Source organism: Phacochoerus africanus, chromosome X, assembly GCF_016906955.1.
Source record: "Phacochoerus africanus isolate WHEZ1 chromosome X, ROS_Pafr_v1, whole genome shotgun sequence".
Taxonomy (NCBI): domain Eukaryota; kingdom Metazoa; phylum Chordata; class Mammalia; order Artiodactyla; family Suidae; genus Phacochoerus; species Phacochoerus africanus.
Genome location: NC_062560.1, coordinates 51536310 through 51558861, shown reverse-complemented (window position 1 = coordinate 51558861; position 22552 = coordinate 51536310). Strand labels below are relative to the sequence as shown.

The following is a 22552-nucleotide window of genomic DNA, read 5'->3' as shown; positions in this document are numbered from 1 at the left end:
AATCTCTAGCCAGGTTACTCAATGTGCCCTGGGGCAGCCATAAAATTTTTTAAAAAAAGCCAAATGCCTTGAAGGTTTCTCACCCAATGCTTGACCCCCAGGCTGGGGAACCTGTTGTGGGGCTTAGAACTCTCATTCCTGTTAGACAGCTTCTGTGATATAATTGTTCTCCAATTTGTGGATTTCCCACCCAGGGGATATGGGCTTTGATTATATCATGAATGATATACCTCCTACCATCTTGTGGTTTCTTCTTTATATCCTTGCATGTAAAATTTATTTTTTGGCAGGTTCCAGTCTTTTTTTATTAGTGGCTGTTCAGCAGCTAGTTGTGGTTTTGGTATGAGCATGAGAGGATATGAGCCCAAGGTCCTTCTACCCTACCATCTTGAAAGTTCACACACTAATGTAAATTTTGGATTATAAGGATTCAATGTAAATTAATCAGTAGTGACAAATCCACCACTTTGATGGGTGATATTGATGATGGGGGGGGTTAGTGCATGTGTTGGGGCAGGGGATATATAGGAAATATATATGTTACACTCAATTTTTCTGTGAACCAAAAACTACTCTAAAAATAGTCATTACATTAAAAATAACCTTTTAAAGATGGAGGAAATCCTGTCTACACTACAGCATGAATGAACCTTGAGGACATTATACTAAGGGAAACATGCCAATCATAAAAAGACAAATACTTTGCAATTATACATATATGAGTTATCTAGTGTAGTCAATCTTATAGAAACAGAAAGTGAAATGGTTTATGGCAGGGGCTGGGAGTAGTGGTAAATGAATTGATGTCTCATGCATATAGAATTTTTTTTGTACGATGAAAAGAGTTTTATAGATTGATTGCACAACAATATGAATATACTTAATACTGCTGAACTATACAGTTAGAAATATTTAAGACAGTCAATTTTACATTGCACATATTTTACCACAATTTAAAAAGGAAAGATAGTCTGATACATGGATAAAACGTGAAAATAGGAGTTCCTGGAGTTCCCATTGTGGCACGGTGGTTAACGAATCCAGCTAGGAATTGTGGGGTTAAGGGTTAGATCCCTGGCCTTGCTCAGTGGGTTAAAGATCTGGTCTTGCTTTGAGCTGTGGTGTAGGTCACAGATGTGGCTCGCATCCTGCATTGCTGTGACTCTGGCATAGGCCAGCGGCTACAGCTCTGATTAGATCCCTAGCCTGGGAACCTCCATATGCCATGGGAGCCACTCAAGAAAAAGCAAAAAGAAAAAAAAAGAAAAAAAAAGAAAATAGGAGTTCCTACTGCAGCAACATCTCTGGAGTTCTAGGACAAAGATTCAATCCCTGTCACAGCACAGTGGATTAAGAATCCAGAATGCCCCTGGAGTATGTTGCAACCGAGGCTCAGATAAGATCCTTGGCCCAGAACCTCCATATGCAAAGAGGTGGCTGAGAAAGAAAAAGAAAACCTTGAAAATATTATATCAAGTGAAATAAGCTGTACACAAAGACAAATACTGTGTGATCCCACAGATATGAGGTATATAGAGTAATTTGATTCACAGAAACAGAAAGTAAAATGGAGGAATGAGTTATTGATTTATGAGTACAGCATTTAAGTTTAGGAAGATGAAAAATTCTGGGGGTGACTGGTAGTGATGGTTACATATTAAATATATGAGAATGCACAATTATTAATGGTTAAATAGTAAATTTTATATTACATATATTTTAGTGGGCTGGCTTTCAGCTTTTCTCCATTGAGTATTATATTTGCTGTGGGTTTTTCATAAATGGCTTTGATTATGTTAAGGAATGTTCCCTCTATACCCACTTTGCTAAGAGTATTTATCACGAAGGGATGTTGGACTTTGTCAAATATTTTTTCTGCATCTATTGAGATGATCATATGATTTTTGAGTTTTCTTTTGTTAATGTGGTGTATGATGTTGACTGATTTGCATATGTTGAACCATCCTTGTGAAGCTGGGATGAATCCCACCTGGTCATGGTGTACGATCTTTTTGATATGTTGCTGGATTCAGTTGGCTAAGATTTTGTTGAAAATTTTTGTGTCTATATCCATGAGAGATATTGGCCTAGTATCCTTTTTTGGTTATATCTTTGTCTGGTTTTGGAATGAGGGTGATGGTAGAATCACAGAATGTCTTTGAGAGTGTTTCTTCTTCTTCAACATTTTGAAAAAGTTTAAGGAGGATGGGCGCCAGTTCCTCTTTGAATGTTTGGTAGAAATCACCTGTGAAGCCATCTGGTCCTGGACTTTTATTTGTAAGGAGTGTTTTTATGACATATTCAATTTAATTTCTAGTGATTTGTCTGTTCAGTTGATCTACGTCTTCTTGATTCAGTTTTGGCAGGCTGTAAGTTTCTAGAAAGTTGGCCATATCTTCTAGATTGTCAAATTTGTTGGCATATAATTGTTCATAGTATTCTTATATGTTTTTTTGTATTTCTTCAGTATCTGTTGTGATTTATCTTTTTTCATTTCGAATTTTGTTTATTTGTGTTCTTTCTCTCCTCTTCTTGATGAGTCTAGCCAGAGGTGTCTCAATTTTGTTTACTTTTACATACAACCAGCTCTTGGTTTATTGATTTTTTTCTATTTTTAAAAAAAAATCTCTATTTTATTATCTTTATGATTTCCTTCCTTCTGCTGGCTTTAGGTCTTTTTTGTTCTTCTTTTTCTTTATGATTTCTTTGATCTTTATGATTTCCTTCCTTCTGCTGACTTTAGGTCTTTTTTGTTCTTCTTTTTCTAATTCATTTAGGTGGTGGGTTGTCAGTTTGAGATCTTTCTTCTTTTTTGAGGAAGGCCTGTATTGCTATGAATTTTCCTCTGAGCAGTTCTTTTGCTTCATCCCATAGATTTTGAATGGTTGGGTCTTGATTTCCTCATTGATGCATTGGTTTTTTGGTAGCATGTTGTTTAGTCTCCATGTAATTGTTTTTTTCTCATTTCTTTTCCTGTGGTTGATTTCTAGTTTCATACCACTGTGATTAGAGAAGATACTTGAAATAACATCTATACTCTTAAATTTGCTGAGGTTAGCTTTGTGCCCCAATATGCAATCAATTCTTGAGAATGTCCTATGTGCACTTGGTAAGAATGTATATTCTGATTTTTTTATTGTAATGTCCTAAAAAAGTCAATTAAGTCTAATTTTTCTATTGTGTCATTTAGGATTTCTGTTGCCTTATTGGTTTTCTATCTAGAGGATCTGTCCATTTATGTGAGTGGGGTGTAAAAGTCTCCTACTATGATTGTATTCCCTTCAATTTCTCCTTTTATATCTCTTAGTATTTGTTGGAGGTATCTGGGTGCTCCTATAGTAGGGGCATATTTGTTGACAATTGTAATATCCTCTTCTTTGAATGGATCCTTTAACCATTAAATAGTGTCCTACTTTGTCTTTCTTTATGACCTTCGTTTTAAAGTCTATTTCATCTAAGTATTGCAACTCCAGCTTTCCTGTCTTGTCCATTGACATGAAATATCTTTTCCCATCCCTTCACTTTCAATCCATATGTGTCCCTAAGGTGAATTTCTTGTAGGTAGCAGATTGAAGATTTTTGCTTTCTTGTTCAATCTGCCACTCTGTGTCTTTTGATTGGAGCATACAGTCCATTGACATTTAAGGTGATTATTGATAGATATGTATTCAGTGCCATTTTAAACCTCATTTTCCAGTTGATTCTATGTCTTGCTGTTCTTCCTTTCTTTTTTTTCTTTTTTTTTTTTTTGGATGTATGGTTTCCATTTATTTTATACTTGAGTACTTTTCAGTTTTTGTGAATGTACTGTTTGGTTTTGATTTCTGGTTGCCCTGTTTTTTAAGTATGTTGACCCCTTCCTATATCTACGTACTTTAGCCTGTTTGTCATAAAGGTACAAACACATCATTAAAATTAAAAAAAGGAAAAATCTATATTTTCTTACTTTCCCCACATTGTATGATTTGATATCTTTTTTTCCAAAGTCTTCATGTTTATATCTGTATGCTAGCTTATTTCAGTGATTGCTTTCCAATTGTGGTTTCCTCCATCCTAATTCTTCTTACTTTTTTTTATTTAGAGATGCCCTTTCAGTATTTCTTTTATTATTTTATTTTATTTTATTTTATTTCTCAAATGAATTTATCACATCTGTAGTTGTATAATGATCATAACAATCTTATTTCACAAGATTTCCATCCCACAGCCCAAGCACATCCCCCCACCCCCCAAACAGTCTCCTCCAGAGACCATAAGTTTTGACAATAAAAACAAAAATAAACAAATGGGACCTAATCAAATTTCATAGTTTCCGCACAGCAAAGGACACCCTAAACAAAATGAAAAGACAACCCACAGTATGGGAGAAAATATTTGCTAGTGAATCAACTGACAAGGGATTAATCTCCAAAATTTACAAACAACTTCTGCAGCTCCATACCAAAAAAACGAACAACCCCATCAAAAAATCGGCAGAAGATCTAAACAGAGAGTTCTCCAAAGAAGACATATACATGGCCGAGAAACACATGAAAAGATGTTCAACATCACTCATCATTAGAGACATGCAAATCAAAACCTCTCTGAGGTACCACCTTACACCAGCCAGATGGCCATCATCAAAAAGTCTACACACAATAAGTCCTGGAGAGGGTGTGGAGAAAAAGGAACACTAGTACACTGTTGGTGAGATTGTAAATTGGTGCAACCACTGTGGAAAGCAGTAGGGAGATGCATCAGGAAACTACAACTAGAACTACCATTTGATCCAGCAATCCCACTCCTGGGCATCTATCCAGAGAAAACCATGACTCGCAAAGACACATGTACTCCAATGTTCATTGCAGCACTATTTGCAATAGCCAGGACATGGAAACAACCTAAATGTCCATCGACAGAGGAGTGGATCAAGAAGGTGTGGTACATATACACAATGGAATATGACTCAGCCATAAAAAGAACACACTACCAGCATTTTTAGCAATGTGGATGGACCTAGAAAAAATCATGCTAAGTGAAGTAAGCCATTCAATGAGACACCAACATCAAATGATTTCACTGACATGTGGAGTATGAAAAAAGGACAGACTGAACTTCTTTGCAGAACAGATGCTGACTCACAGACATTGAAATACTTATGGTCTCAGAATTTCTTTTAGAATGGGTTTCCTTGATGTATTCTTTTAGCTTTCGTTTGTTGGAGAAATTCTTTATTTCCCCTTCTATTTTAAATGATATTCTTGCTGAATAGAGTATTATAGGTTGCAAATTTTTTCCTTTCATAAATTTAAATGTATCTTGCCACTCCCTTTGACCTGTATTTTTTCTGTAGAGAAATCAGCTGATAGCCTTATGGGGGTTCCCTTATAATTAATGCTTTGCTTTTCTTTTGCTGCCTTTAGAATCCTCTCTTTATCTTTAACTTTTCCATTTTTATTAGAATATGTCTTGGTGTGGGCCTGTTTGGGTTCAATTTGCTTGAGGCCCTCTGTGCTTTCTGTATCTTGATATAAGTATCCTTTAGATTTGGAAATTTTTCAGCCAAATTTTCTTCAAATATATTTTCAATCCCCTTTTCTTTTTCTTCTCCTTCTGGAATTCCTATTATGCATATATTGGCCCACTGTATATTATCCCATAGGTCTCTGGTGTTGCTTTCATGTTTTTTAATTTGATTTTCTGTCTGTTGTCCTGATTGGGAGATTTCCATTATTCTACCTTCCACATCACTAATTCGTTCCTCTGCATTGTTCATTCTGCTCTTTATTGCCTTTAGCTCAGTTTGCATCTCTGCAAATGAATTTTCTGATTTTTCTATGTTCTGCCTTATGATTTCTAGTTCCTTTCTAAAGGAATCTGTATTACTGTTCATGCCCTCTCTTAATTCTTGCAGTATTTTCACTATCTTCCTTTTGAACTCAAAGTCTGTCAGACTGCAGAGGTCTGTTTTATTGTTGACTGCTTTAGGTAAATTCTTCTATTTCTTTAACTGGGAATCATTTCTGAACTTCTTCATCTTGCCTGTGTTTTTCTTTTTCTGTGAATTCAGGAAAGCCAAACTGTAGTCTTGCAAGGCTACTTCTATGCAAAAATACCGCTCTGTATTTTTGGGGAGGTTACTATTAATTTTTGGTGTGGGAGGTTGAATCTTTGCTGTCTCTTTCTTCAGTGTGAGCAGGCTGTTATCCCCAGGATGCTCAGTGTGTTTTCAGGGAGAAGGAGGCAATGGGTAGGGCCAGCAGTCAGTGCCTGGTCCTTGGGCTCTCAACATCAGCAAGGACCTACAGGAAGGAGGCACAGGATATTCCTAGTTGCAGGGCCGTGGGACATGGTAATGAGATCTAGGCAGATATTCAAGCTGACCAGAGCATTTGGCAGTAACAGCAGCAGGGTGTGTGAGTTCCCAGGGGAGTGAGAGCAACAACAGCTTGTGCTCAATTTCAATGCCCTGCTCTGAGGTGATTGGAACCACAGGTGATGCCTGTTCAGGGACCCCTAGTGGGAGGGGGCCATGACCATCTCTAGAGTCAGTGATAACTGTGGTGGTTTGCCCCCTCCACCTCTAGACCATGCATGAAGCAACCCATCTCACTTAGGCCACAAAGGAAGTGCTGCAGAGGCTGCTCCTAGTTGCAGGATCCTGGGAAGTGACAGAGATCAGGCATGTGAATACCGCTTGGAGATTTTGGCAGTGGCGGCGTCAGGGCAGGTGTGTTCCCAGGGTTGTGAGAGCACCAACAGGTGGTGTTCAGTCACACTACCCTACTCTGTGGTGCCTTTGAAGTGAATGGGGCTACAAGTGGTGTCTGTTCATGGACCCCTAGTGGTGGCGAGCCACTTCTACCTCTGGGGCCAGAGATAACTTTGGTGGTTTGCCCACACCTCCTGTAGACCATGACAGAAGTACCTTGTCCTCCTTATCCCCCATAGGAGGTGCTGCACAAGCTGCTCCTAGTTGCAGGTTCATGGGAAGGGACAGAGATGAAGCATCTGGACACTGCCAAGAGGGTTTGCAGTGGCAGCAACAGGGCAGGTGTTCTCCCTGGAGATCGAGAGCAACCACAGAGTGTGTTCTGTCACAATGTCCTTCTCTGTAGTGCCCTCTGAGGTGTTTGGGCTGCAAGTGATTTTTGTTCAGGTTATCCCCACTGATGGTGGGCTATGCCCACCTCTGGAATCAGGGATAACCGCAGCAGTTTGCCCCCGCCACCTGCAGATCATGCAAGAAGCATCTTGTTCCACTTAGCCCATGCAGGAGGTGCTGCACCGGCTGCTCCTAGTTGTAGGGTCTTGGGAAGGGACAGTGACAAATTGTCTGGGCACCTCCCAGAGCATTTGGCTGTGTCAGCTGCAAGCTGGGTGTGTTCCCATGGGAGTGAGAGCAATAGCATATGCTGTTTGGTTGCAGTGCCATCTTTTTTTTTTTTTTTTTTGCAAACCCCTGAGGTGACTGGGGTCACAGGTGGAACCCACCCACAGGCCCCCAGTGGTGGCAAGCCATGCCTCCCTGTGGCCTCTGAGATGACTGCCATGCTCTGTCTCTGCCATGTGTATATTGTGCAAGAAGCACCACATGGCACTTAGGCCCCTGATGCCCTTAGACACACAAGAGTTGCCTGGCCACTGGTACCCTGTACAAGAAGCACCCAGTCTCCCCTAAATGAGCAAGTGGCTTCTCACCACCCATAGCCTGCCCTACAGCTACCCCACCCTCTGAGAGCCCACAGGGATGCACATGCTCTGGTGCAGGATGTTTCCTGTGGTGGTCTGTCTCCTCTTCTTGCCCTCCCCAACAATGGTGCCTAGACTCCCCTGTGGTTCCAGACCTTCTCCTGGGTTCCCTCTGCCATGGCATTCCCTTCCCCCACCCATGGCACACTGCTCCTTAGCCCCTTTGGCTGTCCTTGCATAGTCAGCCACAGTCCTTTCTCCAGGACTGACCTCCAGAGCCTAAGTCCCAGCACCCATCCTCCACCCAAGCATCTAAGTCTGTGGTTTCTGGGCCAGTGGCTCAGATGATCTGTGCTGCTCTCACTCTGCTTTGCTGTTTTCAGTCCAGCTGCTGCGCTTTTCTTGGCAACTTTGAGGTCCCTCTGACTTGGCATATCTTTCTGTCAGTTAGGTGGCTTCCCAGGATGTTGGTTCCTTTTCTCCTTCACAGCTCCCTCTCAGGAATGCTAATGCCATCCTGTTTCCTTTTCTCTCTCTCTCTCTTTTTTTCTTTTGGGTTCTACCTAGTTATGTCAAGAGTTTCTTGTCCGTTTTGGAGGTTTAAGTTCTTCTGCCAGTATTCAGTTGATGTTCTGTGTGAGTCATTTTACATGTAGATGTGTTTTTTGGATATGTTTGTGGGAGAAGGTGAGCATGACCTCTTACTCCTCTGCCATCTTGCTCCACCCCCACTAAATTTCCTTTTAATTTGCCAAAAATCAGCTTTCTTGCCTTTGGGCTTATCGTTTTTTTCTCTTTGATTGACGCACTCTTTCCCCTTCTCTCTCTCTCTCTCTCTCTCTCTCTCTCTCTCTCTCTCTCTCTCTCTCTCGCTCTTTTTTTTTTTTTTTGGCCTTTTTAGGGCTGCACCCACAGCATGTGGAGGTTCGCAGGTTAGGGGTCTAGTTGGAGCTATAGCCGCCAGACTACACCACAGCCACAGCAAAGCAGGATCCAAGCCATGTCTGCAACCTACACCACAGCTCAAGGCAATGCCAGATCCTTAACCCACTGAATGAGGCCAGGGATCAAACCCACAACCTCATGGTTCCTAGTCGGATCCATTAATCACAGAGCCATGACTGGAACTCCATCCCCTTCTTCTTTTTTTTTCCCCCCAATTACTACTCATCATTCTTCAGCTTCGCAGAGAATGTATATTAATTTTTAACTTGCCTCATGTCCCTTCCTTTTGGGAATTATCCTTCCCTGGTTCAGTGGGAGGGACAAATCCCAAAAGGTGAAGCTCTCAATTAAGGAGCCTCACATTCCTCTCTATAGTGGTGAGAATATAATCTTAGACCAGCCAGCCAGAGTACCCATTCTGGTATATAGTAATTCATCCATAAGTTTGTATATGACCCTAGAAGTGTCAAATTGAGTACTTTTTGAGCCATTGGTAAGGTGAGTTGAAAAAGAAATCACCTATCTTTCTGAGTGTGTGAGCTTAATGTAATGTAATCCTAAGGTGCCATCTTAATCATTATGAAGAGACAGCCTAGCTGGCAATGAAGTAAGCAAAGGAATTCTGAATTGAGAGATGAGGAGATAGCTATGAGGGCAACTTGAGCACATGGATCCAGCCTTAGCTTATAATCTTGTTTAATTGAGTGCTTTCCCTGGTGGACTGCAAACTACATTCGTTGCTATCCTACTCACCATTATATTTCCAGTATGTTGTATAGCACTTGTCACATCATAAATATTTAATCAACACATTTCGAAAACTTCAATTATTGTTATCTATGGGGTCATGCTAATTCCACAAAAAATATAAATATTCATCAGTTGTCTTCTAATATGTTTAATGATTTGATTATTTAATTTAAATCTATGGTATAAATAAGATCTAATTTGTTTCTTTCCTATATAATCAGCCAGATTTCTTTACAAAATTTAATGAATTATTCAGTAATTCTTCACTAATTTGAAATGCCGCCTTTGAGTCTTAAAAAGCCTGTTTGCCAAATCCAACTAGGAACCATGAGGTTGCGGTTTTCGATCCATGGCCTCGCTCAGTGGATTAAGGATCTGACATTGCCATGAGCTGTGGTGTATGTTGCAGATGCAGCTCAGATCTGGCACTGCTGTGGCTCTGGTGTAGGCTGGCAGCAACATCTCTGAAGGGACCCCTAGCCTGGGAACCTCCATATGCCATGGGTGCAGCCCTAAAAAGACAACAAAAAAAAAGCCTTCCATTTCTGGAGGTTATATACTGTTATATTGACTGTGTACATGTTTCTGTATCAGTGATACATTGTTTTAATTATTGTATCCTTACTATATTATTTAATGCAACATAAAGATCTCCAAAAAAGTAACTTTATATTTTCCTCTGATTCCTGAACAATACATGAAATATGTGAAATATTAAACATTGCTGACTGAAGTTTTCTCATTCTCCTTCTATTTTTTATCATAATTCTCATTAATGCTTTTAATTATGATACTCTATTTAATACTAAGTGTTTCAGAAGTTAAATAGAAAATAGCAAGCAACAAGCACAGAAGCCATCTCGATGAGGAAAGCATTTAAGATGAAGAATAAGGCATACCATAGATCAGATATACAGCATAGAAAATTTGACAGTAAAGAGTGTGTTGAGAAATATTTTTCATATTTTTTAATTTGTCCCCCCACCCTAATCCCACTTTCCTGATGTTTTCACACAATAAAGAATGATATTCCATGCTCCAGGATTGGAAAAGTCAACAGTGTAAAAATGGCCATGCTACCCAAAGCAATCTACAGATTCAATGCAATCCCTATCCAATTACCCATGACATTTTTCACAGAACTAGAACAAACAATCCAAACATTTATATGGAACCACAAAAGACCCAGAATCACCAAAGCAATCCTGAGAAACAAAAACCAAGCAGGAGGCATCACTCTCCCAGACTTCAAGAAATACTACAAAGCCACAGTCATCAAAACAGGGTGGTACTGGTATCAAAACAGACAGACAGACCAATGGAACAGAAGAGAGAACCCGGAAATAAACCCTGACACCTATGGTCCATTAATCTTTGACAAGGGAGGCAAGAACATCAAATGGGAAAAAGAAAGTCTATTCAGCAAGCATTGCTGGGAAACCTGGACAGCTGCATGCAAAGCAATGAAACTAGAACACACCCTCACACCATGCACAAAAAGAAACTCCAAATGGCTGAAAGACTTAAATATATGACAGGACACCATCAAACTCCTAGAAGAAAACATAGGCCAAACACTCTCGGACATCCACAGCATGAATATGTTCTCAGGTGTCAGTCTCCCAAAGCAATCGAAATTAGAGCAAAAATAAACCCATGGGACCTCATCAAACTGACAAGCTTTTGCACAGCCAAGGAAACCCAAAAGAAAACAAAAAGACAACTTACAGAATGGGAGAAAGCAGTTTCAAATGATGCAACCGACAATTGCTTAATCTCTAGAACATGTAAGCAACTTATACAACCCAACAACAGCAAAAAGCCAATCAATCCATGGAAAAATGGGCAAAAGACCTGAATAGACATTTCTCCAAAGAAGATATACACATGGCCAGCAAACACATGAAAAAATGCTCAACATCACTGGTTATAAGAGAAATGCAAATCAAAACTACCATGAGATATCACCTCACACCAGTCAGGATGGACATCATTAATGAGTCCACAAATAACAAGTGCTGGAGGGGCTGTGGAGAAAAGGGAACCCTCCTGCACTGCTGGTGGGAATGTAAACTGGTACAGCCACTATGGAGAACAGTTTGGAGATACCTTAGAAATCTACACATAGAACTTCCATATGACCCCACAATCCCACTCTTGGGCATCTATCCGGACAAAACTCGACTTAAAAGAGACACGTGCACCCGCATGTTCATTGCAGCCCTATTCACAATAGCCAGGACATGGAAACAACCCAAATGTCCATCGACAGAGGATTGGATTCGGAAGAAGTGGTATATATACACAATGGAATACTACTCAGCCATAAAAAAGAATGACATAATGCCATTTGCAGCAACATGGATGGAATGAGAGACTCTCATCCTGAGTGAAATGAGCCAGGAAGACAAAGACAAATACCATATGATATCACTTATAACTGGAATCTAATATCCAGCACAAATGAACATCTCCTCAGAAAAGAAAATCATGGACTTGGAGAAGAGACTTGTGGCTGCCTGATGGGATGGGGAGCGAGTGGGAGGGATCGGGAGCTTGGGCTTATCAGACACAACTTAGAATAGATTTACAAGGAGATCCTGCTGAATAGCATTGAGAACTTTGTCTAGATACTCCTGTTGCAACAGAAGAAAGGGTGGGGGGAAAAATGTAATTGTAATGTATACATGTAAGGATAACTTGATCCCCTTGCTGTACAGTGGCAAAATAAAAAAAATTTTTTAAAAAGCTAAAAAAAAGAATGAGTGAATGGCCATTTGTAGAAAGAAGGTCCTATTTTGAGAGAAATTTTAGTAATATTTTGTATTTGGAATTATTATGAAACATTTACTGAAAATTCACAATTTACTAGATAGCAGTCATATAAAACTAACAGCAATGAGAAAAAAGAATTTTATTGGAACCTTAATGGAGTTACAGGAATTCAAAGTTATACATCAAGGAATGAGTATCACCAAAAGAGAAATTTAATTGTCTGCTGCAGGACCATCTCACAGGCATTATTTGCTTTGGTGAGTTCACCATGATCCAGGCCTGGGTCTTCAATCTTAGAGGTCTATAGCCTGATATTGGTCATGTCCCAGAATTCATCCAAATTCAGGAGATGAAATTTTGCTTATTGTATCATAGCACTGAAAGATATTAAAAAATAAGGATGATTTATTCATTTATATTGATAAATACAATTATACAGATCAGAGATATCTGTTGAGAAGTTATCACCTCAATTTCCCTTATAGACAGTTTACAAGAGAAGCAAAATTATTACAGCAATTCTTCCAAAATATTAAGTCAAAGTCATAGGACGCTGGTAACTGTCATCTTGCTTTATACCTGATGTATTTGCCTGCACAATGAAGACACACAGACCAGATGTTTCCATCACCCAGGGCATTTTTTCCTGAGAGAAGTTCTGGGATGTCTACCTCTGTGTTTCATATTTTTTCTAGACTTACATAATTGATCAACTGTCCCCATTGTGTCCCCACTACCCCTCAACACATTCTTATATTCTCCAGAAAATCTGTATTTATTTACACAAATAATACATGACTATAAATGAACTGTACATAATATAAAAAACATAGAAAAAAATTACTCTTGCAACATCAAACTTCTACTTTTCATCAGTTCTATCTCAAAAAGAAACCACAAGTATCAGTTCTTTCTACACCTTTTTATATGCATTTAAAGTACACACAAATAGTACTTACAGTAATATAAAATTTCAGAAAAAAAGGTTTTGAATATAAATTAGATCATCCATACATACAATTCTGCAATTTGTTTTAATCCACTTAATACAATAGCTTAATTATTTTTCCATATTAAAATAAATCTATCCCAGTATTTCAACATCCTCACAGTATTACATTGCATGACACAATAATTTATTTAGTCATTTATATGTTAAAAGGCAACTTTTCTTTATAATAAAAATGTATATTCATATGTAACAGTTTTTCAGTAGGCTGCATAAATTAAATATGTGTCAAAGAGTACACACTTAAAAGTTTTAATCTTGCTAAAATACTATAAAAATATACACTCTCATAGATTGTTTATACTTTGTCACATCCTTCCTAAAGTCAAAGATTATGTAGATTTTTTTATTGTTGTAAATATGATAGGCTAAAAATGGTATCTTGAATTATATTTTGATCACTAATAATGGAGTTAACTGATTATCATTATATTCTGTCTTCTCTGAAATGTCTATTTGTTGACCATTTTTCTATCAAGTTATTTGTGATCTTGTATTATATATAAAAATGTTTTAGGGTTGCAAATAAAGAAAGTAGAGCAGGAGGATGTAGAACTCACCTACGTTCATGAACACATCAAAATTACATCTACAAGTGGAACAAGTCTCACTAAAAAAATACTAACTGGAGACTAGCAGAATGATTCCTGAACAGCTAAGGCTATAAGAAACATACATGGGAGTTCCCGTCGTGGCGCAGCGGTTAACAAATCCGACTAGAAACCATGAGGTTGCAGTTCGGTCCCTGCCCTTGCTCAGTGGGTTAACCATCTGGCGTTGCCGTGAGCTGTGGTGTAGGTTGCAGACGCGGCTCGGATCCCGCGTTGCTGTGGCTCTGGCGTAGGCCGGTGGCTACAGCTCTGATTCAACCCCTAGCCTGGGAACCTCCATATGCCGTGGGAGCAGCCCAAGAATTAGCAACAACAACAACAACAACAAAAAAGACAAAAAGACAAAAAAAAAAGAAACATGCAGCATTGGATAGGAAAGGGAAAAAAGCAATCATATTGGGACCTGAACCCCTGGGAGAAAACTCAGAGGAAAAAGAAGATAGTCTTTGGCTATTCAGAGTCTTTTGTGTTTCCCTACAATTTATAAAGTTTTTTTTAATTATTCTAGTTCTGTTGAAAATGCCATTGATAATTTAATAGGAAATGCACTGAATCTGTAGATTTCCTTTGGTAGTATAGTTATTTTGATGATATTGATTCTTCCAATCCAAGAATGTGGTCTATCTTTCCATTTGTTTTTGTCATCTTCAACTTCTTTGGATAGGAAAGGAAAAGAAGCAGTCAGATTGGGACCTGAGCCCCTGGGAGAAAACTAAGAGGAAAAAGAAGATTACAGGGGAATAGACTCTCCCTGAGGAGTGAGAAGTTTGAACCACATTATTGGGTAACCTAGCCCTGGAGTATGAAAAAGACAAGTTAAGCACCCTTGACCGGTTGGAGGGTTGGTGGGGCTAACAAGAGGGCTGTAGAAAGTTGAGATTCTGTTTATGAGGAGTTCTTGAGTGCTTACTTGCTGCCAAAATAGGTGGAAAGCGTGGCTTGAAACCATGTAGCTGGCTGACTCATTCCCTGAGACCACCAAGGTGTGTGCAAGAGCCTGAGCCAAGTGAACACTCTAGCCCCCTTTGCCTCATATTGCAGTTGCACACTAGAGTGAGGGTAGCCAGAAAAAGTTCAGCCACGAGATGCTGTGGTGATGTAAACCCTAAGTGGTGTCTGAGCAGGGACTGGGCAGCCATTGTTACTCATAGCACAAGCAGCACATCAGAGACAGAGCAGATATCTGATGGCAGCCAGACTGCCACATCTTGTACACTGACCCTTGCTCAATATCCACACTAACTCCTACTGCTCCAAAACTGCTCCACTCAGGCAAGTGTGCCAGGGTTGGGAAGTGGGAAAGCATACACTTAAAGGGAACTGAGCCTACTCAGACTCGACCCTCAAGCCCTTTGCTCCAGCAACCTGATACCTGACTTGACCCCCAACAGGTTAATGAGTCAATGACAAGAGGGAAAGCCCCTCCTAACACCTGCCTTTGACCCTAGCCCCCAAATCTCCAGGTCCACCTCCTACCATGGTGGCTAGCACATTTTGAGGAAAGATGTGACTTGTGTTCACATCAAATCCAGCTCTACCACCAAAGCCAATGGGCATATAAGACTGTGTAGGGATGCTCACAAATAAGGACACCACTTCAAGGCTACCATAGGTAACAGTTTTACCTAATTTTATAGAGACAGAGAAAATGTACCAAGCTGAGAAGACAGAGGATTTTTTCTTAATTGAAAGAGAAAGAGAAAACTTCTGAGAAAAACAACTAATAAAGAAGAAATAAACAATATGTTAGATTTTAAAAATTCAAAGCATTAGTAATAAGAATGCCAGCTGAATTATGTAAAAGAATAGAGGGGAGTTTCCGTCATGGCTCAATGGTTAACAAATCTGACTAGGAACGATGAGGTTGCAGTTTTGATCCCTGGCCTCACCCAGTGGGTTAAGGATCTAGTGTTTCTGTGAGCTGCGGTGTAGGTCACAGACTTGGCTCAAATCTGGCATTGTTGTGGCTGTGGTATAGGCCAGCAGGTACAGCTCCGATTGGACCCCTAGCCTGGGAACTTCCATATGCTGTGGGTGAGGCCTTAGAAAGACAAAAAATATGTAATAAAAGAAAAGAATAGATGAAAGCAGTGAAAAATTTAACAAGGAAATAGAAGAGTAAAATAACTGAAATGAAAAACACTCTAGAGGGAATGGAAAACAGACTAAGAGATACAGAAGAATACATAAGTGATCTGAAGAATAGGATAAAGAAAATTGCCAGCAGGAAAGCAAAGATAAAAACAAATATTAAAAAATGAAAACTGTTTAAGGGATCTTTGGGATAACATCAAGCATACAGATATTTGCTTGATAGGGGTCACAAAAGAAGAGTGAGAGAAGGGAGTAAAAATTCTTTTCAAAAATTGGGTTGAAAACTTCCCAAGTCTGAAGAAGGGAAGATATCCAGGTATAGGAAGAACAGTGGGTCCCAAATAAGGCTGATTCCCAAACAGATCCATACCACAATGTATTATAATTAAAATGGCTGAAGGTAAAGAAATAATTCTAAAGGTAGCAAGAATAAAAAAGAGTCATATGCAAGGGAATGCCCATATGATTATCAGCTGATTTTTTTTGAAGAAATGTTACAGGCCAGAAAAAAGTGGCATGGCATATACAACAAACTGACAGCCAACACCATCCTCAATGGTGAAAAGCTGAAAGAATTTCCACAAAGATCAGAAACAAGACAAGAATTCCACTCTCACCACTTTTATTCAACATAGATTTGGAAGTCCTAGCTACAGCAATCAGAAGAAAAAGAAATAAAAGGAATCAAAATTGGAAAAGAAGAATTGAATCCGTCACTGTTTGCATATGACATACATAGAAAATCCTAAAAAAGCTACCAGAAAACTACTAGAGCTCATCAATGCATTCAGAAAAATTGAAGTAACACACAAAACTCTCATATTCTTATATGCTAACAACAAAAGATCAGGAAGAGAAGTTAAGGAAACAATCATATTTATCATAGCATCAAAAAATAAAAAATAAAAAACCTAGGAATAAACCTACCTAATGAGACAAAAGACCTACACTCTGAAAACTATTACAAGAAATTGAAGATGACAAAAACAAATGGAAAGATAGACCACATTCTTGGACTGGAAGAATCAATATAATCAAAATGACTATACTATAAAAGGAAATCTACAGATTCAGTGCAATTCCTATTGAATTATCAATGGCATTTTCAACAGAATTAGAATGACTCTGAGTAGACAAAGTGATCGTGAGAAAGGAAAACAGAGCTGGAAGAATCAGGCTCCCTAGCTTCAGGCTATACTTCAAAGCTACACTCATCAAAACAGTATGACATTGGCACAAAAACAGAGATGTAGATCACTGAACCTGGATAGAAAGCTCAGAAATAAAACCAAGCACCTATGGTCAACTAATATATGACAAAGAAGGCAAGAATATACAATGCAGATAAGATAGTTTCTTCAATAAGTGGTTCTGGGAAAATTGGACAGCTACACATAAAAGAATGAAATTAGAACAGTCACTAAAACCATTCATTTATTTTGAAAAATAAATTCAAAATGGATTAAAGTCCTAAACATTAGGCTGGATACTATAAAACTCTTAGAAGAAAATAGTCAGAACTCTCTCCAACATAAACCGGAGCAATATCTTCTTTGATCCACCTCCTAGAATAATGATGAATAAAACAAAAATAAACAAATGGGACCCAATTAAACTTAGAGGTTTTTTCACAGCAAAAGAAACCATTAAAAAAAAAAGACAACCCATAGCATGAGAGAAAATATTTGCAAATGAAGCAACTGACAAGGGATTAATCTCCAAAATATGCGAACAACTCTTAGAGCTCAATATAAAAAAAAATAAAAAAATGATAAGATGACTTAAATAGACATTTCTCCAAAGATGACACCCAGATGGCAAAAAAACACATGAAAAGATGCTCAACATCTTCAATTATTGGAGAAATGCAAATCAATACTATTATAAGTTACCACCATATACCAGCCAGAATGGCCATCATCCAAAAGTCTACAAAAATAAGTGCTAGAAAGGGTGTGGAGAAAAAGGAACCCTACTACACTGGTGGTGGAATGTAAATTAATATGGCTACTATGGCAAACACTATAAAGATAACCCCCCAAAAAACTAAATATAGAACAAATAAATGATCCAACAATCCCACTTCTGGGCATGCATACAAAGAAAACCATAATTTGAAAAGATAGATTCATTCCCTTGTACATAACAGCACTATTTAAAATATCCAAGACTGGGAGAGAGGACAAGATGGTGGAGGAGTAGGGGGACACGCTCGCCCTCTCCCACAAACACAACAAAAAAAGGCACATCTACAGAATAAATGACTCGCACAGAACAGCAACCAATCGCTGGCAGAAGAACCTAAACTCCAATAACGGCAAGAAGTTCGTGACATTACTGGGCAGAACGGGAGAAAAGAGGAGAGTGAGAGAAGGTGAATCCGAGCGGGACGGGCGCTCCCGAAAGGGAACTGAGGAGGAGAAAGGGATCCCGCACCCTGGAAAGTAACCTACTCGGGGGAAAGATCAAACGAACCGGAGGAATCTCCAGATGCAGGGAAGAGTGTAGCAGTAAGTTGGAGTCCGGAAAAGCCGATCAAGAACCGAACGGATCATCTGAACTATGGGCATAGTCACCAAAAATTGAGACTCCTGGGTGGGGGCTGGGCACCGAGTCCTTGGCTCCAGAGGTTACTCCCCGGGAAAGGGCCAGGGGATGCCTGGGTGGGGGCTAGGCACAGAGACCTCGCCTCTGAAGGTTAGTCCCCAAGAAAGGGCTGGGGGATGCCTGGGTGGGGGCTGGGCACCGAGTCCCCGGCTCCAGAGGTTATTCCCTGGGAAAGGGCCAGGGGATGCCTGGGTGGGGACTGGGCACTGAGACCTCACCTACGAAGGATAGTCCCCAAGAAAGGGCCGGGGGACGCCTGGGTGGGGGCTGGGCACCGAGTCCCCGGCTCCAGAGGTTATTCCCTGGGAAAGGGCCAGGGGATGGCTGGGTGGGGACTGGGCACTGAGACCTCGCCTCCGAAGGTTACTCCCCAAGAAAGGGCCGGTGGATGCCTGGGTGGGGGATGGGAACCAAGAACTCGGCTCCAGAGGTTAGTCCCCGAGGAAGGGCTGGGGGGGTGGGGCGGCACCGGACCAGGGTATGCCTGCCATTCAAGAGGGCTGGCCTCAACAATTGCCTGAAGCCTAGCACTACAGGGGCTGTCCCTGCACAGGCCTGCTTGCCCTTTGGAGGGGTTAAACTTCTGCAGAGCAGCACCAAACACCACCAGCCCCCGAGAAAAGGCCTATAGCCCAGAAAAGCTAGAACAAGACTAGCCAGGCTGTGAATAGATCTACCGAATTCTCGGATGGTTTTTCTGAGTCAGGCAGCCCCGGGGAGGAGCCTCTTGGGTTTCCAGTGGCCCTGCGACCCGCCCAAGCCCCTAGGGGGTGCCCCACTCCCGTGGAATAGCTGCTCAGCACCACCAGCCCCCTGGAAGAGCCCCTGCAGCCCAGAAAAGCTGCAACAAGCTTGGCCAGAGTGTGAAAAGATCTGCCTACATTCGCAGGCGGTCCTTCTGAGTTGGGCTGCCCTAGGGAGGAACCTCTTAGGTTCTCAGTGACCCAGATAGCTGCTCCAGCCCCCAGGGGGTGCTGCACTCCTGAGGAACAGCTGCCCAACACCGCCAACCCCCTGCAAGAACCCCACAGCCTAAAAACACCAGAGCAAGCTCTGCATGACCAAATGAAATCTGCTACCATCGTGGTGTGGACCTCCCAGTCCTGGCTGCCCTCAGGAAGCCCTCCTTTGCTTCAAAGAAACACTGTTAGCCCCATCAACACTCCAGAAAAGCCACACTGCCTCAAAAAAGATTGACCAACAACGCCAGCCCTCAGGAAATATTCCACGGCAGTGACAAGGCAAACACTGCCCGATCACGGAGAGTACAACTCCCTCAGGAGAAAGAAAACAACAAGCAAGATGAAGAAGCTGAGAAACCACCCCCAGTCAAACCAACAGGAGAACTCACCTAAAACAGTCAACAATGAGACAGATCTCTGCAGTCTGACAGACCTGGAGTTCAAAAGAGAAATAGTGAAAATACTGAAGGGATTAAGAGAAGATATGAACAGTAATGCAGATACCCTCAGAAAGGAACGAGAAAATATAAGGAGGAGCCAAGAAAAACGAGAACATTCATTTGCAGAGATGCAAACTGAACTAGGGGCAGTAAAACCAGAATGAATAATGCAGAAGAACAAATCAGTGATATGGAAGATAGAATAATGGAAATCACTCAATCTGGTCAACAGACAGAAAACCGAATCCAAAAACTGGAAAGCAATATAAGAGACCTATGGGATAATATAAAGTGGGCCCATCTACGCATAATAGGAATTCCAGAAGGAGTAGAAAAAGATAAGGGGATGGAAAATATATTTGAAGAAATTATCACTGGAAACTTCCCAAATCTAAAGGATACTGGGTTCAAGATACAAGATGCACAGAGGGCCCCAAACAAACTGAACCCAAACAGACCCACACCAAGACACATCATAACAAAAATGGCAAAAGTTAGTGATAAAGAGAGGATCCTAAAGGCAGCAAGAGAAAAACAGAATGTTACCTACAAGGGAACCCCCATAAGAATATCAGCTGATTTCTCTACAGAAACACTACAGGCCAGGAGGGAATGGCAAGAGATATTGAAAGTGCTAAAAGGAAAAAATATGCTACCTAGAATACTCTATCCGGCAAGAATATCATTTAACACAGAAGGGGAAATAAAATTTTTTTCCAACAAACAAAATCTTACAGAATACAGCAACACAAAACCCAGGTTAAAGGAAATATTGAAAGGGCTTCTCTAAACCAAAAAGAAAGGAAGGGAAGGGAAGAAGAAAGAAAAGAAAAGAATAAGAAGAGGAAGAACTAGGACTGAGGAAACCGCAATCAGAGAGCAGTCACTCAAATAAGCCAGCATACAGATTTAATCATGAACAGGCCTCAAACAAAATAAAATTAAAAAGAAAAAATAAAAAAGTGTCATCAAAACCATAAAATGTGGGCACGGGGTGTTAGAAAGTAAATGACACTTTTTGTTTGTTTGTTTGTGTGTTTCTCTTCTTAATTTTAATATAGTAATGAAGTGTTTGAACTTACAGGACCATCAGGCTAAAACACACAATTATGGGAAGGAGTTAGCATACTTAAAACACAGGGCAACCACAAGCCAAAAGCAAATATTGCATTTGCAAAAAATGAAAAAAAAATACACTCAAGCAGATAATAACAGGAGAACATCCAACCAAAAAAAAAAAAAAGGAAAGGAAGAATGGAGAACCATAGAATCAACTGGAACACGAGGTTCAAAATGGCAATAAATAATCATCTATCAATTATCACCTTAAATGTCAATGGACTGAATGCCCCAATCAAAACACACAGAGTGGCTGAGTGGATAAAAAGGAAAAACCTTCAATATGCTGCCTACAAGAAACTCACCTTAGGACAAAAGATACATATAGATTGAAAGTGAAAGGGTGGGGGAAAATATTTCACGCCAATAGACATGACAGAAAAGCAGGAGTAGCAACGCTCATATCAGACAAAATAGACTTTAAAACAAAAGACATAAAGAAAGACAAAGAAGGACACTACCTAATGATTAAGGGATCCATCCAAGGAGAGGATGTTACTATTGTCAACATATATGCCCCAAATACAGGAGCACCCAGACACATACAACAAATATTAACAGACATAAAGGGAGATATTGATGAGAATACAATCATAGTAGGAGACCTTAATACCCCCCTCACATCAATGGACAGATCCTCTAGGCAGAAAACCAATAAAGCAACAGAGATCCTAAAGGAAACAATAGAAAAGTGAGACTTCATTGATATCTTCAGGACACTACATCCAAAAAAAGCAGACTACACATTCTTCTCAAATGCTCATGGAACATTCTCAAGAATCGACCACGTATTGGGACAGAAAGCTAACCTCAATAAATTTGGGAGCATAGAAATTATCTCAAGCATCTTCTCTGACCACAATGCCGTGAAATTAGAAATCAACCATGGGAAAAGGAAAGAGAAAAAACCTACCACATGGAGACTAAACAACATGCTACGAAAAAACCAATGGGTCAATGAGGATATCAAGAAGGAAATTAAAAACTACCTTGAAACAAATGATAATGAAGACACAACCGCTCAAAATCTATGGGATGCTGTGAAAGCAGTGCTCAGAGGGAAATTTATAGCAATACGGGCCTTTCTCAAAAAAGAAGAAAGATCCCAAATGGACAACTTAACCCTCCACCTAAATGAATTAGAAGAAGAAGACCAAAAAAGTCCTAAAGTCAACAGAAGGAAGGAAATTATAAAGATCAAAGAAGAAATCAATAAAATAGAGACTCAAAAAACAATAGAGGAAATTAATAAAACCAAGAGCTGGTTCTTTGAAAAGGTGAACAAAATTGACAACGCCCTGGCCAGACTCACTAAAAGGAGGAGAGAAAGAACCCAAATAACCAAAATTATAAATGAAAAAGGAGAAATCACAACAGACACAGCAGAAATACAAAAACCCATAAGGGAATACTATGAACCACTATACGGCAACAAGTTGGACAATCTGGAAGAAATGGACACTTTTCTAGAATCTTACAGCCTGCCAAAACTGAATCAAGTAGAAACAGACCAACTGAACAGACCCATCACTAGAAATGAAATTGAAGAGGTCATAAAATCACTCCCGA

At 40.0% G+C, this 22552-nt stretch overlaps 1 protein-coding gene across 2 annotated transcripts in view; it reads right to left on the bottom strand.

The window, feature by feature from the left end:
* Positions 1-12261: 12261 nt before the first annotated feature.
* Positions 12262-22552, bottom strand: part of NBDY (negative regulator of P-body association) — a 156255-nt gene continuing 145964 nt past the window's right edge. For both annotated transcript variants that reach the window (XR_007132922.1, XM_047765862.1), the window contains one exon: positions 12262-12518. The gene's annotated coding sequence lies outside the window, so the exon portion shown is untranslated. The remainder of the gene's footprint in view (positions 12519-22552) is intronic.